Raw genomic sequence first — 12615 nt, 5'->3', positions numbered from 1 at the left:
AAAGCTCTTTTAAAGAATTGCTGTCCAAGTGTGTTAGCATGGCATTGGGGAAGCATTCGACTGTGTAACCACAGTCACAGCTGAAGGATTCATTGAAAATAGGCCTTGTTGTGTCCTTGTCAGAGAGTAAAAGTTTTATGATATTCATGTGACAGAGTACAAACAATTGAAAAATAAGTCACAGAGAATGGCATCTCTCACTGTTCTTTGGAAGGAACACAGAAAAATATAACTACATCTGAGACTGTTAAAAGCAGAGGCCCAAAGAATTCAAACCCAAGACTGGAGAGATGGCTCAGCAGTGCAAGCATTTATCTGCAAAACCTAAAGACCTGGTTTTGATTCCCTAGTACTCATGTAAAACCAGATACACAAAGTGGTGCATGCGTATGGAGTTCATCTGTAGTGGCTGGAAGCCCTGGCATATCCATTCTCCCCCCCACCCTCTTTCTCTTCTATCTTTCTCTGTTTGCAAAAAAATAAAAACATATTAAAAAAAATTCAAACCTAACAGCAATTGCATGTAACAGAGAAGGAATTGGATTACATAGAGAATTTGGGTGTCTTTGTGAAAGCATATACTCGTGACTAAACTTATGTTTAAATGCCACAACTCAAATTCATTACAAAAACAATACTTACTGTCATATATCTCAGAAGTGGCAAGAAGGAAACTGAAGGTGAGACTGGAGAAATATAGCAACAAATGAAACATTTAATAGAAAAGATATTATCAAATATCTACTACTCACATATGTGGGTTATCTCATTTCAATGTCAAAAAAAAAAAAAACACAGAATTTTGGGGGAAAATTCCCTGTGGGCATTTAACAATTAATGGAAAAATACTGAGATTTGTGTCAATAACATCATGATGGGGAACAGAATGACTCCCCCCTTCCTGACCAGATTAACTCTCATTAGCTTATCAGGGTGAGGTGTAACCTCCCAAGTCCCTCCCTATCCATAACAGAATGTTGACTGGCCTCTTTATTCACATCCTCCTCTTGTGCAGGTAACTACAACTGCAATGAGTTCATGAAAGTGACGATGGTCTTATCATGGCTGGGTGACAGTCCCCAGTGCTCCTACTCGTCCTCCAGCTCTTGTACTCTTCCTGTTCAATCACTATGCTCACATTTGCATGAGGGTCATGCCTTCTGTTCAGTAAGATATTTTGGCGACTTTAGGGGAGACTTAACTAGGGAAATTTTGATAGAACTATTAATTTGTAAATCACACTTAAGATGGATTTTTTTCACAATCCATACTTTATGTCCTTAAAGTTTGAAGTTATCTAAAATCCATCAATTATGTGGTGCTGCCACCAAGCTCTCAAAATTATACCTGTCATCTATAAATAGCTCTTGAAACAAAAAGTAACTTAAACCCTTCTCAAATTGAAAGGTGTTTCTGCACAATTTATGATAGTAAAATATACTTGAAGATGTTAGAGTGCAATTACTAAATCAATCCTGCCTCCTTAAAAAAAATGTGTAGTGGGAGGGCATTATCATAACAACAAAAATGTTTAAAATTATTTAAAACAAACTGAAATTGTCACACTAATAATGGAAGAATCAGTGTCATTTATATTAATATATTTAACTCCAATTTATTTCTTTACTTGTTGATGTATCTTACTGAAAACAAAATTGAAAGTCATTTTTCTGAAACTTGAATTAGCTACATACATTTTTGTATTTTCATCATTTAAACACATATTTTATTCCACAATTAGATGCCAACTAAGGAGTTTAATGACTTCAATTAATTTTTTATCATTTTAAATATTAGCATACATATTTCTGAGATTCATTATGGAAAGTTGATAAATACATGTCATTATGCTTTTGTGATATTCCTACCAATTCCCCACTGCATTCTTCTATTCCCACTCCTCCTTCTCTGCTAACTCTATCTCTTCACTCTTCTAAATAATCTTTACTTTTGTTTCAATGTCACAAGAATTCCATGGCCTTTTTCTCCTTCCTTATGGCCCTCTTTCTACTTTTATGACTCTCCCTCTCTCTCTTTCTCTCTCTGTCTCCATCTCTGTGTGTGTTTCTGTATGTCATTCTGTGTCTTGTCTTACACACACACACACACACACACACTTATATGTTTAGTCTAGTTGCTATATTTGTGAGTATATACACATAGCATCTATCTTTCTGAGACTAGTTTAGTTTCCTTCACAAAATGTTCTGAAGTTCCATCCATATTCCTACAATTATCATAATTGCAATTGTGTAAAACCTTAAGCATTTCAGTGTTCACATGCAGGGCACTTTCTGTGCCTGTTCTTCTGTTGATGGCTATCTAAGCTCTAGGCAGTTTACACTTCTCTTTTGTACAAAATTAAGCTTGCTCAAGTTATCTCTTTATCTTAGACTTCTCTGTGTGTGTGTGTGAGAGAGAGAGAAATTGAGATTGTGTGTGTGTGTGTGTGTGTGTGTGTGTGTGTGTGTGTGTGTATTCAGGAGTGTTGTAGCTGGGTTTTATGGTAGTACTATTTTTGATTTTTCGGAGGAACCATCTCACTGACTCCCACAATGGCTACAGTAGTTCACCTTCACACTAGCAGTAAATAAGGGTCCCTTTTCTCACATCTGCACCCCGATTTGATTCCTTTGTTTCATTGATGATCACCATTCTGACTAGGGAGACATGATTGCTCAGGACAACTTTAATTGAAATTTCTCTTATTGCTAAGGATATTAAATACTGAAAACCATTTAGTCATTAAACCAATTTATTGATTGGAAGATTTGCATTCTGTAGGCTATTTCTTCAATCTGATGCTTGTTTCTTTTGTGGTGCAGCCACTCTTTATTTTCAGGTAATCCCATCTGTCATTTCTTGGGATATTATGCCTATGCTATTGGAGTCCTTTCCAGAAAACTTTTGCTATGCGGATCCTTGAGTTGTTTTACCTATGCTGCCCTCCAGCAGTTTCAAAGATCTAAAAGTTTCCCAGAACCACATTTTTTTTCTTCCAAATTTTTATTAACAACTTCCATGATTATAAAAACTACTCTATGGTAATTCCTTCCCTCCCCCCACTTTCCCCTTTGAAACTCCATTCTCCATCATACCCCATTTCCCATCTCAATCAGTCTCTCTTTTAATTTTGATGTCATGATCTTTTCCTCCTCTTATGATGGTCTTGTGCAGGTTGTGTCAGGCACTGTGAGGCCATGGATATCCAGGCCATTTTATGTCTGGAGGGAGCATGTTGTATGGAGTCCTACCCTTCCTTTGGCTCTTACATTCTTTCCACCACCTCTTCAGCATTAGACCTTGAGCCTTGGAAGGTGTGTTGTATCAATATATAATCTCATAGCTTTGTCAAAAATAGATCGCTGGGGCTGGAGAGATGGCTTAGAGGTTAAGTGCTTGCCTGTGAAGCCTAAGGATGCCAGTTAAAGACTCCATTCCCCAGGACCCACATAAGCAAGATGCACAAGGGGGCCCATTCTTGTGGAGTTTGTTTGAAGTGGCTAGAGGCCCTGGCATGCCCATTCTCTCTCTCTCCCTCTTTCTCTCTCTGTCTGTCTGTTGCTCTCAAATAAATAAATAAATAAAAGTAAACAAAAAATTTTTAAAAATAGATTGCTGTACCTGTGTAAATTTGTCTCAGTTTTCTATTCAATTCCACTGATCTCCTTGTATGCTATATGTCTGTAGGCATGCACTTATGTGAACACCATGCTAGTTTTGTTAGCATTTTTCTGAAGTTTAATTTGAGATCAGACATTGTGATGTATCCAGTATCACTTTCTATATGGTGTTACTTTGGCCCTTCAGAGTCTTTTGTTCTTCTATGTGAATTTCAGGATTAAAGAAAAACATGATTTTATTTATTTGTTTTCAAGAAGAGAGATGAGTAAGGGAGACAGACAAAGAGAATGCATATAGGGCCTCCAGCCCCTGCAAGTGGATTCCAGATGCATGTGCCACTTTGTGCTTCTGGCTTTACATGGGAACTGGAGAATCAAATTTGAGTCTTTAGACGTTGCCAGTAAGTGCCTTAACCACTAAGCAGTCTCTCCAGCCCAGGATTTTATTTATTTATTTATTTTTGTTTGTTTTGACTTTGGTTTTTAATTCCCACTTCTGCAAGGAATGTCACTGGTATTGGGGTTTGCATTCAATTTATAAAGCATGCACAGTAATGTATTCATTTTTAATAATATTAGTTTAATTTAATTAATTTAATAGTATTAATTCTGTCAATCTCCTAGTATCTTCTTCAATCTCTTCATTGCCTTGCAAATTTTACTGTAGTGATATTTCAGATATTTGGTTAGGCTTCATCCTAGATAATTATTTCAAGTTATTGTTAGTAGGAATTTTTCTTGATCTCTTTGTTTATTTTTTTTATTTATTTATTTATTTTTTTTTTTTGAGGTAGGGTCTCACTGTAGCTCAGACTGACCTGGAATTCACTATATAGTCTCAGGGAGGCCATAAGACCTCAAATTCTCTCTGACACTTCTACCCCTGCCTTCTGAGTGCTGTGATTAAAGGCATGCACCACCATACCTGGCTCCTGATCTGATTTTTGCAAAATTGTTTTTCATATATAGAAAAGTTATAGTCTATCATGGTAGAGAAGCATTGGCAGCAGGAACACAATGCAGCTCTTCTGTGGCCATAGTCAGTGTGGTACTTTGAATGGATCCCCCACAATAGATTCAAGAGTTTTATTAAATAGCCTTGGCTTTCCAGATACCTGGCTGGAAGAGGTGTCACTGGGTAGGTCTCATGGTGCAATGGTTTAAAATTCCAATCTAAAGATATGCCAAGTGCCTAGTTCAGTCTGGATTTCCTGAAGTGTGTCATGTGGCTTTTGGCATGTGGCTTTCTCTCTCTCCCTGGTCCTTTAAGAAGGGACCAACTTCTTCTACCTATGGAACTTCCCATGGATTTATAAGCTTCAATAAATATCCCTTCCTCCTTAACTGTTCCTGGTTTGGAAGTTAATGTCAACAAGCCCGAAGCTTTCTCCTTAAGGGATGAATCTGGAATTCCAGTCTAAGATACATAAGGAGAGCAGTCAGTTCTGCCTGGGTTCCCTGCTCTTTGCCTGCCAGTTTTTGTTCTTGCTTTTCGTGGTGTTTTTGTCTCTTTTTCACCACTATGGAATTTCCCCTGGATTTGTAAGTTTCAAATAAATGCTATTTCTAGTTGGTAAGTTCATCCCAGCAACACAAAGCTGACTTCAGTAGTAGGGAAGTAGAGTAATGACTGCTCTTTTTGTCTAGACAAGGACCCTTGCTCATGGAATTGTGCCCATTACAGGCAAGGTGGGTATTCCCATGTCAATTTATCTTATCCAGACAATCTCTCTCAGGAATTTCAGGACAATAATTTCCTAAATGGCTTAGGCCTTGTCAAGATGATAATCAATTAAAACCATCACTCATTTATTATGTTGAAGTATGTTCCTTTATTACTACTTTCTTCAGAGCCTTTATCATGAGAACAAACTGAACTGTCTAGTGTTTTCTGTATTTATTAACATGATTGTGTGTTATCAGTCCTCAATTCTATTTTATATTGTATTATAATTATTGATTTATGAATTTTGAACTAATTTATCACTGGGAGAAAGTTAACTTGGTCATGAAATATATTTTCTTAATGTGTTCTTGAATTCTATTTGCAAGAATTTTATTGAGAAATCTTGCAACTATGTTCATTAGAGAAATTCATCTGTAGTTTTCTCTTTCCTTTCTTCCTTTTTTTTTTTCTTATTTAAGTGTATGTATTAGCACAGGTTTCAGAGAAATACTGGCATTTTAGAATGAACTTATTATTGTCCTTCTTCCTTTTTGTGAAGTAGCTATTCTTTGAATTTTCATAAAATTCTTCAATAAATCTGTCATTCCCTGATCATTTCTTCATAGGGAGACTTTTGTCATTAGTGTCTCATTGTTTACTTCTGATTTGAGTAGTTTGTCCCCATCTCATAGATTTAATGATGCTATTTCATGTGTGTGATGGAATTTACACATTCTTCTAGATCTTTCATTTCTGGAATATATATTATCAAAGCATACCCCATTCCTCTGGATTTTGTTGGACTCTGTTTTAATCTTGGCTTGTTAATCTGTAATTATATTAATTTCATTATACTCTATCATTAGCTAGTTGAGATAGAAGTTTCCACATCTTTTTATTTTCAATAGCATTTTGATTAATTTTCAATATTTCTCTTTTAATCTCCTTCTGCTTGTCCTTATCTTTTTAAGACCTTGATATCTATCATAAGGTTATTAAATGAGATGTCTTTGTTTTTTTGTTTTTGAGAAATGGTTTCACTCTAGCCCAGGCTAACCTACAATTTACTATGTGGTCTCACGGTAGCCTCGAACTCATGGTGATTCTCCTAACTCTGCCTCCCAAGTGCTGGGATTAAAGGTGTGTGCCAGTATGCCTGGATCTCTGATTTTTAAAAGTAATTAATGATAACTAAAACTTTTTGCCAAGACTTCCTTTACTATATCACAAAGTTTCTGATGAGTTTTGCTTTCATTTTCATTTATCTGTAGGAATTAAATTAAAAAAATATTTAAGTGATGAAGAGAGAATGGGCATGTCAGAGCCACCTTCTGTTGCAAATGTACTTCATATGCATGCACCACTTTATACATCTTAGTTTATGTGGGTACTGGAAAGTCCAAACCTGGGCTGTCAGGCTTTGAATGCAAGCACTTTTAATTACTGAGTTATTGCTCCAGCTGCTAACCTGTCAAGACTTTTTAAATGTCCTTCCTGATTTCTTTAACCAATCCACTAGTCACCCAATAGTATTGCTCACTATCTCACTGTTTGTATATTTCTCTTGCTATTACTTTACATATTTTTATTTCACTGGGTTCTTATAAGATACAAAAAATAATTACAATTCTTTTGTATTGGTTGGACTCTCTTTGTTGCCTAGAAAGTGGATTAATTTAAAGGAAGTTTCAGGACCTTCTGACAAGAATGAATGTCTTTATCTGTTGAATGGGATATTCTTGAGATATCTCTTATACACATTTTTATCTATGGTGTATTTAACTCTGAGGTGTCTTTGTTGATTTTTAGTTTGTATGGCCTATCTGAAAATGAAAATGGATTGTAGAATAAACCGACTAGCATTGTATCAATAACTGCCTTTTAATGCCCATTAGTTTTTATTTTATGAAACTCAAGGTACTAATGTGATATATACATATACAACTGGTACATCTCTTCAAATTGTCTCCCTTATTTATATATAATGACCTTATTTATTTATTAATATTTTGTATTTGAACTTTTTCATATATCAGCATATCTATGCAAGCTTATTTTCATCTTCCTACTACCAATACTGTGAATCTTAATTTGTGGGTGTCACCAATAGTGAAGTATCTCTTAAGAGTAAGTAAGCAGTCACAACTAGTTTTTAATCATGTCTTCTAGTCAGAGTCTATTAATTGTTGAGTTGAGTATATATACATTTAAATTTATTATTGGGAGATATTTACTGATTTCTATAATATAGTTGAATTCTTTTTCTGGTTGGTTGGCTAGTTTATTCTTTTTTCTCCTCTATGGATATTAAAAGCTATATGTGTTAGACATGATACAATTCCTTCTTAAATGTCTTATGTTCATCTATTCCTCTAATAGAATTTATTGTTTCCTGTGCTCTTCTAATTGAGTCTGTCTGTCTTCCTCTCCTGTATACAGTATTATTATGGGCATATTCTGCAATTATGACTTAGTTGTTATGAATTTTCATATTTTGATTATTCTGAAACACATATTATTTCTTTGTCTTTTTTGCAAGACAGTTTTTGATGAAAATAGCAGTCTTTTTTTAAATTTTATTTTATTATTTATTTTATTTTATTTTATTTTATTTTTTATTAACATTTTCCATGATTATAAAATATATCCCATGGTAATTCACTCCCTCCCCACCCACACACTTTCCCATTTGAAATTCCATTCTCCATCATATTACCTCCCCATTACAATCATTGTAATTACATATATACAATATCAACCTATTAAGTAGCCTCCTCCCTTCCTTTCTCTACGCTTTATGTCTCCTTTTTAACTAACTAGCCTCTGCTACTAAGTATTTTCATTCTCACGCAGAAGCCCAGTCATCTGTAGCTAGGATCCACATATGAGAGATAACATGTGGCGCTTGGCTTTCTGGGCCTGGGTTACCTCAGTATAATCCTTTCCAGATCCATGCATTTTTCTGCATATTTCATAACTTCATTTTTCTTTACCACTGAGTAGAAATCCGTTGTATAAATGTGCCACATCTTCATTATCCACTCATCTGTTGAGGGACATTTAGGCTGGTTCCATTTCCCAGCTATTATAAATTGAGCAGCAATAAACATGGTTGAGCACATACTTCTAAGGAAATGAGATGAGTCCTTTGGATATATGCCTAGGAGTGCTACAGTTGGGTCATATGGTAGATCAATCTCTAGCTGTTTTAGGAACCTCCACACTGTTTTCCACAATGGCTGGACCAGATTGCATTCCCACCAGCAGTGCAGAAGGGTTCCTTTTTTTCCACATCCCCGCCAACATTTATGATCATTTGTTTTCATGATGGTGGCCAATCTAACAGGAGTGAGATGGAATCTCAATGTAGTTTTAATCTGCATTTCCCTGATGACTAGTGACATAGAACATTTTTTTAGATGCTTATATGCCATTCGTATTTCTTCTTTGAGAACTCTCTATTTAGTTCCATAGCACATTTTTTGATTGGCTTGTTTGATTCCTTATTATTTAACTTTTTGAGTTCTTTGTATATCCTAGATATTAATCCTCTATCAGATATATAGCTGGCGAAGATTTTTTCCCATTCTGCAGGTTGCCTCTTTGCTTTTTTCACTGTGTCCTTTGCGGTGCAAAATCTTTCTAATTTCATTAGGTCTCAGTGGTTAATCTGTGGTTTTATTGCCTGAGCAATTGGGGTTGTATTCAGAATGTCTTTGCCAAGACCAATATGTTGAAGGGTTTCCTCTACTTTTTCCTCTAGCAGTTTCAGAGTTTCCGGTCTGATGTTAAGGTCATTAATCCATTTGGACTTAATTCTTGTGCATGGCGAGAGAACTATCTATTTTCATCCTTCTGCAGATATATAATCAGTTTTCAAAACACCATTTGCTAAGAGGCTATCTCTTCTCCAATGAGTATTTTTGGCATTTTTATCGAATATCAGGTGGCTATAGCTACTTGGGCTTACATCTGGATCCTCTATTCTGTGCCACTGATCTACATGTCTGTTTTTGTGTCAGTACCATGCTGTTTTTGTTGCTATGGCTCTGTAGTATAGGTTAAAATCAGATATGGTGATACCACCAGCCTCTATTTTGTTGCTCAGTATTATTTTAGATATTTGAGGTTTTTTGTGATTCCAAATGAATTTTTGGATTGTTTTTTCTATTTCCATGAAGAAAGCCTTTGGAATTTTGATAGGGATTGCATTAAATGTGTAGATTGCTTTAGGTAAGATTGCCATTTTCACAATATTGATTCTTCCAATCCAGGTACAAGGGATGTTTCTCCACTTTCTAGTGTCTTCTGCAATTTCTCGCTTGAGTGTTTTAAAGTTCTCATTGTGTAGATTCTTTACTTCCTTGGTTAGATTTATTCCAAGGTACTTTATTTTTTTTTTTTTTTGATGCAATTGTGAATGGGAGTGATTCTCTGATTTCATCCTCTGTGTGTTTGTTGTTAGCATACATGAAGGCTACTGATTTCTGTGTATTTATTTTGTATCCTGCTACATTGCTATAGGTTTTGATCAGCTCTAAGAGCTTGCTAGTAGAGTGTTTAGGGTCCTTTATGTATAGAATCATGTCATCTGCAAATAATGATAACTTGATTTCTTCCTTTCCAATTTGTATGCTTTTTATGTGTGTCTCTTCCCTTATTAGTATGGGTAAGACTTTCAAAACTATATTAAATAAAAGTGGGGACAGTGGACACCCTTGTCTTGTTCCTGATTTTAGTGGAAAAGCTTCCAGTTTTTCCCTATTTAGTAATATGTTGGCTGTAGGCTTGTCATAAATAGCCTTTATTATATTGAGATATGTTCCTTCTATTCCCAGTCTCTGTAGGACTTTTATCATGAAGGGATGTTGGATTTTGTCAAATGCTTTCTAGTGTCCAAGGAGCTAATCAAGTGATTTTTGTCCTTCAACCCGTTTATATAATGTATTACATTTATAGATTTGCGTATATTGAACCATCCCTGCATCACTGGGATAAAGCCTACTTGGTCAGGGTGAATGATCTTTTTGATATACTCTTGTATTCTGTTTGCCAATATTTTGTTGAGAATTTTTGCATCTATGTTCATGAGGGAGATTGGTCTGTAATTTTATTTTTTTGTTCTATCTTTGCCTGGTTTTGGTATCAGGGTGATGCTGACCTCATAGAAGGAGTTTGGTAGAATTTCTTCTTTTTCTATTTCCTGGAAAAGAAGCAATGGTGTTAGCTCTTCCTTAAAAGTCTGGTAAAATTCACCAGTGAATCCATCCGGACCTGGGCTTTTTTAGTTGGGAGATTATTGATAACTGTTCGGATCTCCATGTTTGTTATAGGTCTATTTAGGTGATTAATCTCATTTTGATTTAATTTAGGTAGGTCATATACATCAAGGAAATCATCCATTTCTTTCAGATTTTCATACTTTGTGGAGTATATGCTTTTATAGAATGTCCCTATGATTTTTTGAATTTCTCTGGAATCTGTTGTGATGTTACCTTGTTCATCTCTAATTTTATTAATTTGTGTCTCTTCTCTCTTTCTTTTGGTCAGATTTGCTAAGGGTTTATCAATCTTGTTTATCCTTTCAAAGAGGCAACTCTTTGTTTCATTAATTATTTGGATTGTTCTTTTTGTTTCTATTTCATTAATTTCTGCCCTCATCTGTATTATTTCTTCCCACCTACTGATTTTTGGTTTGCCTTGTTCTTCTTTTTCCAAGGCTTTAAGGCGAAGCATTAGGTCGTTTACTTGCGACCTTTCTAATTTCTCAATATAGGCACTTAAGGCTATAAATTTACCTCTTAGAAGTGGCTTCATTGTGTCCCAGAAATTTTGGTATGTTGTGTTCTCATTATCATTTGACTCTATAAATTTTTTGATTTCCTTTTTGATTTCTTCATTGACCCATTCATCATTTAGTAGTGTATTGTTTAGTTTCCATGATTTTCGTATGCTCTATAGCCTTTCTTGCTACTGATTTGTAGTTTAATTCCATTGTGGTCAGATAGAATGCAAGGAATTATTTCAATTTTCCTGACTTTGTTAAGATTTGCTTTGTGTCCTAATATATGGTCTATTTTAGAGAATGTTCCATGTGCTGCTGAAAAGAATGTATATTCTGCAGCCTTTGGATGAAATGTCCTGTATATATCTGTTAAGTCCATTCCTTCTATGACCTAATTTAGTCTAGTTGTCTTTCTGTTTATTTTTTCCTGGGATGACCTGTCAGTTGATGAGAGTGGGGTGTTAACGTCACCCACCACCACTGTGTTTGGTGTTATATGTGACCTTAGTTCTAATAGTGTTTTTTTGACGAATTTGGGAGCCCTCATGTTAGGTGCATATATGTTTAGGATTGTAATGTCCTCCTGTTGGAGTGTGCCCTTAATCAATATAAAGTGAGCTTCCTTATTTTTCTTGACTAACGTCGGACTAAAGTCTACCCTGTCTGATATTAGGATGGCAACCCCTTCTTGTTTTCTAGGCCCATTTGCTTGAAATACTGTCTTCTAATCTTTCACCCTATGATAATATCTATCCTTTGTAGAAAGGTGAGTTTCTTGGAGACAACAAATTGTAGGATCCTGCTTTTTAACCCAGTCTGCAAATCTATGTCTTTTCGTTGTGGCATTGAAGCCGTTGATATTAAGAGATATTATTGAACGTTTTGTATTTATGTTTGCCATTTTGTGTGTGTGTGTGTGTTTCTGGTTCTAACTGTGCTCTCTTCTGTTAACTGGTTTTTGAGTATCGCTTATTTTTTCTAGGTTCCTTATATGTGTGTTTTTCCTTTTCTTCAGCATGGAGGATTCTATCAAGTATTTTCTGTAGAGCTGGTTTTGTCTTCAAATAGTCCTTTAACCTGCTTTTGTCATGGAATGTCTTTATTTCTCCATCTATTTGAATGGATAACTTTGCAGGATAAATTAACCTTGGTTGACAGTTGTTATCTTTCAGAACTTGGAATATATCACTCCAAGCCCTTCTGGCTTTAAAAGTTTGTGTTGAATAATCTGCTGTAATCCTGATGGGCTTGCTTTTGTAGGTAACTTGATTTTTCTCTCTAACTGCTTTCAATATTATTTCTTTGGTGTGTATGTTTGGAAGTTTGATTATAATATGGCGAGGAGAGGTTCTTTCTGGGTTTTGTCTGGCTGGGGTTCTAAAGGCTTCCTGTATCTGCATTGACACCTCTTTCCCAATTTGGGGGAAATTTTCTTCTATGATTTTGTTGAAGACGCCTACTATGCCTCTGGAGTGGAGTTCTTCTCCTTCTACTATGCCCTGTATTCTTATATTGGATCTTTTCATAGTGTCCCGAATATC

This window comes from Jaculus jaculus, chromosome 10 (assembly GCF_020740685.1).
Source record: "Jaculus jaculus isolate mJacJac1 chromosome 10, mJacJac1.mat.Y.cur, whole genome shotgun sequence".
NCBI lineage: Eukaryota > Metazoa > Chordata > Mammalia > Rodentia > Dipodidae > Jaculus > Jaculus jaculus.
This window is presented reverse-complemented; position numbering follows the sequence as displayed.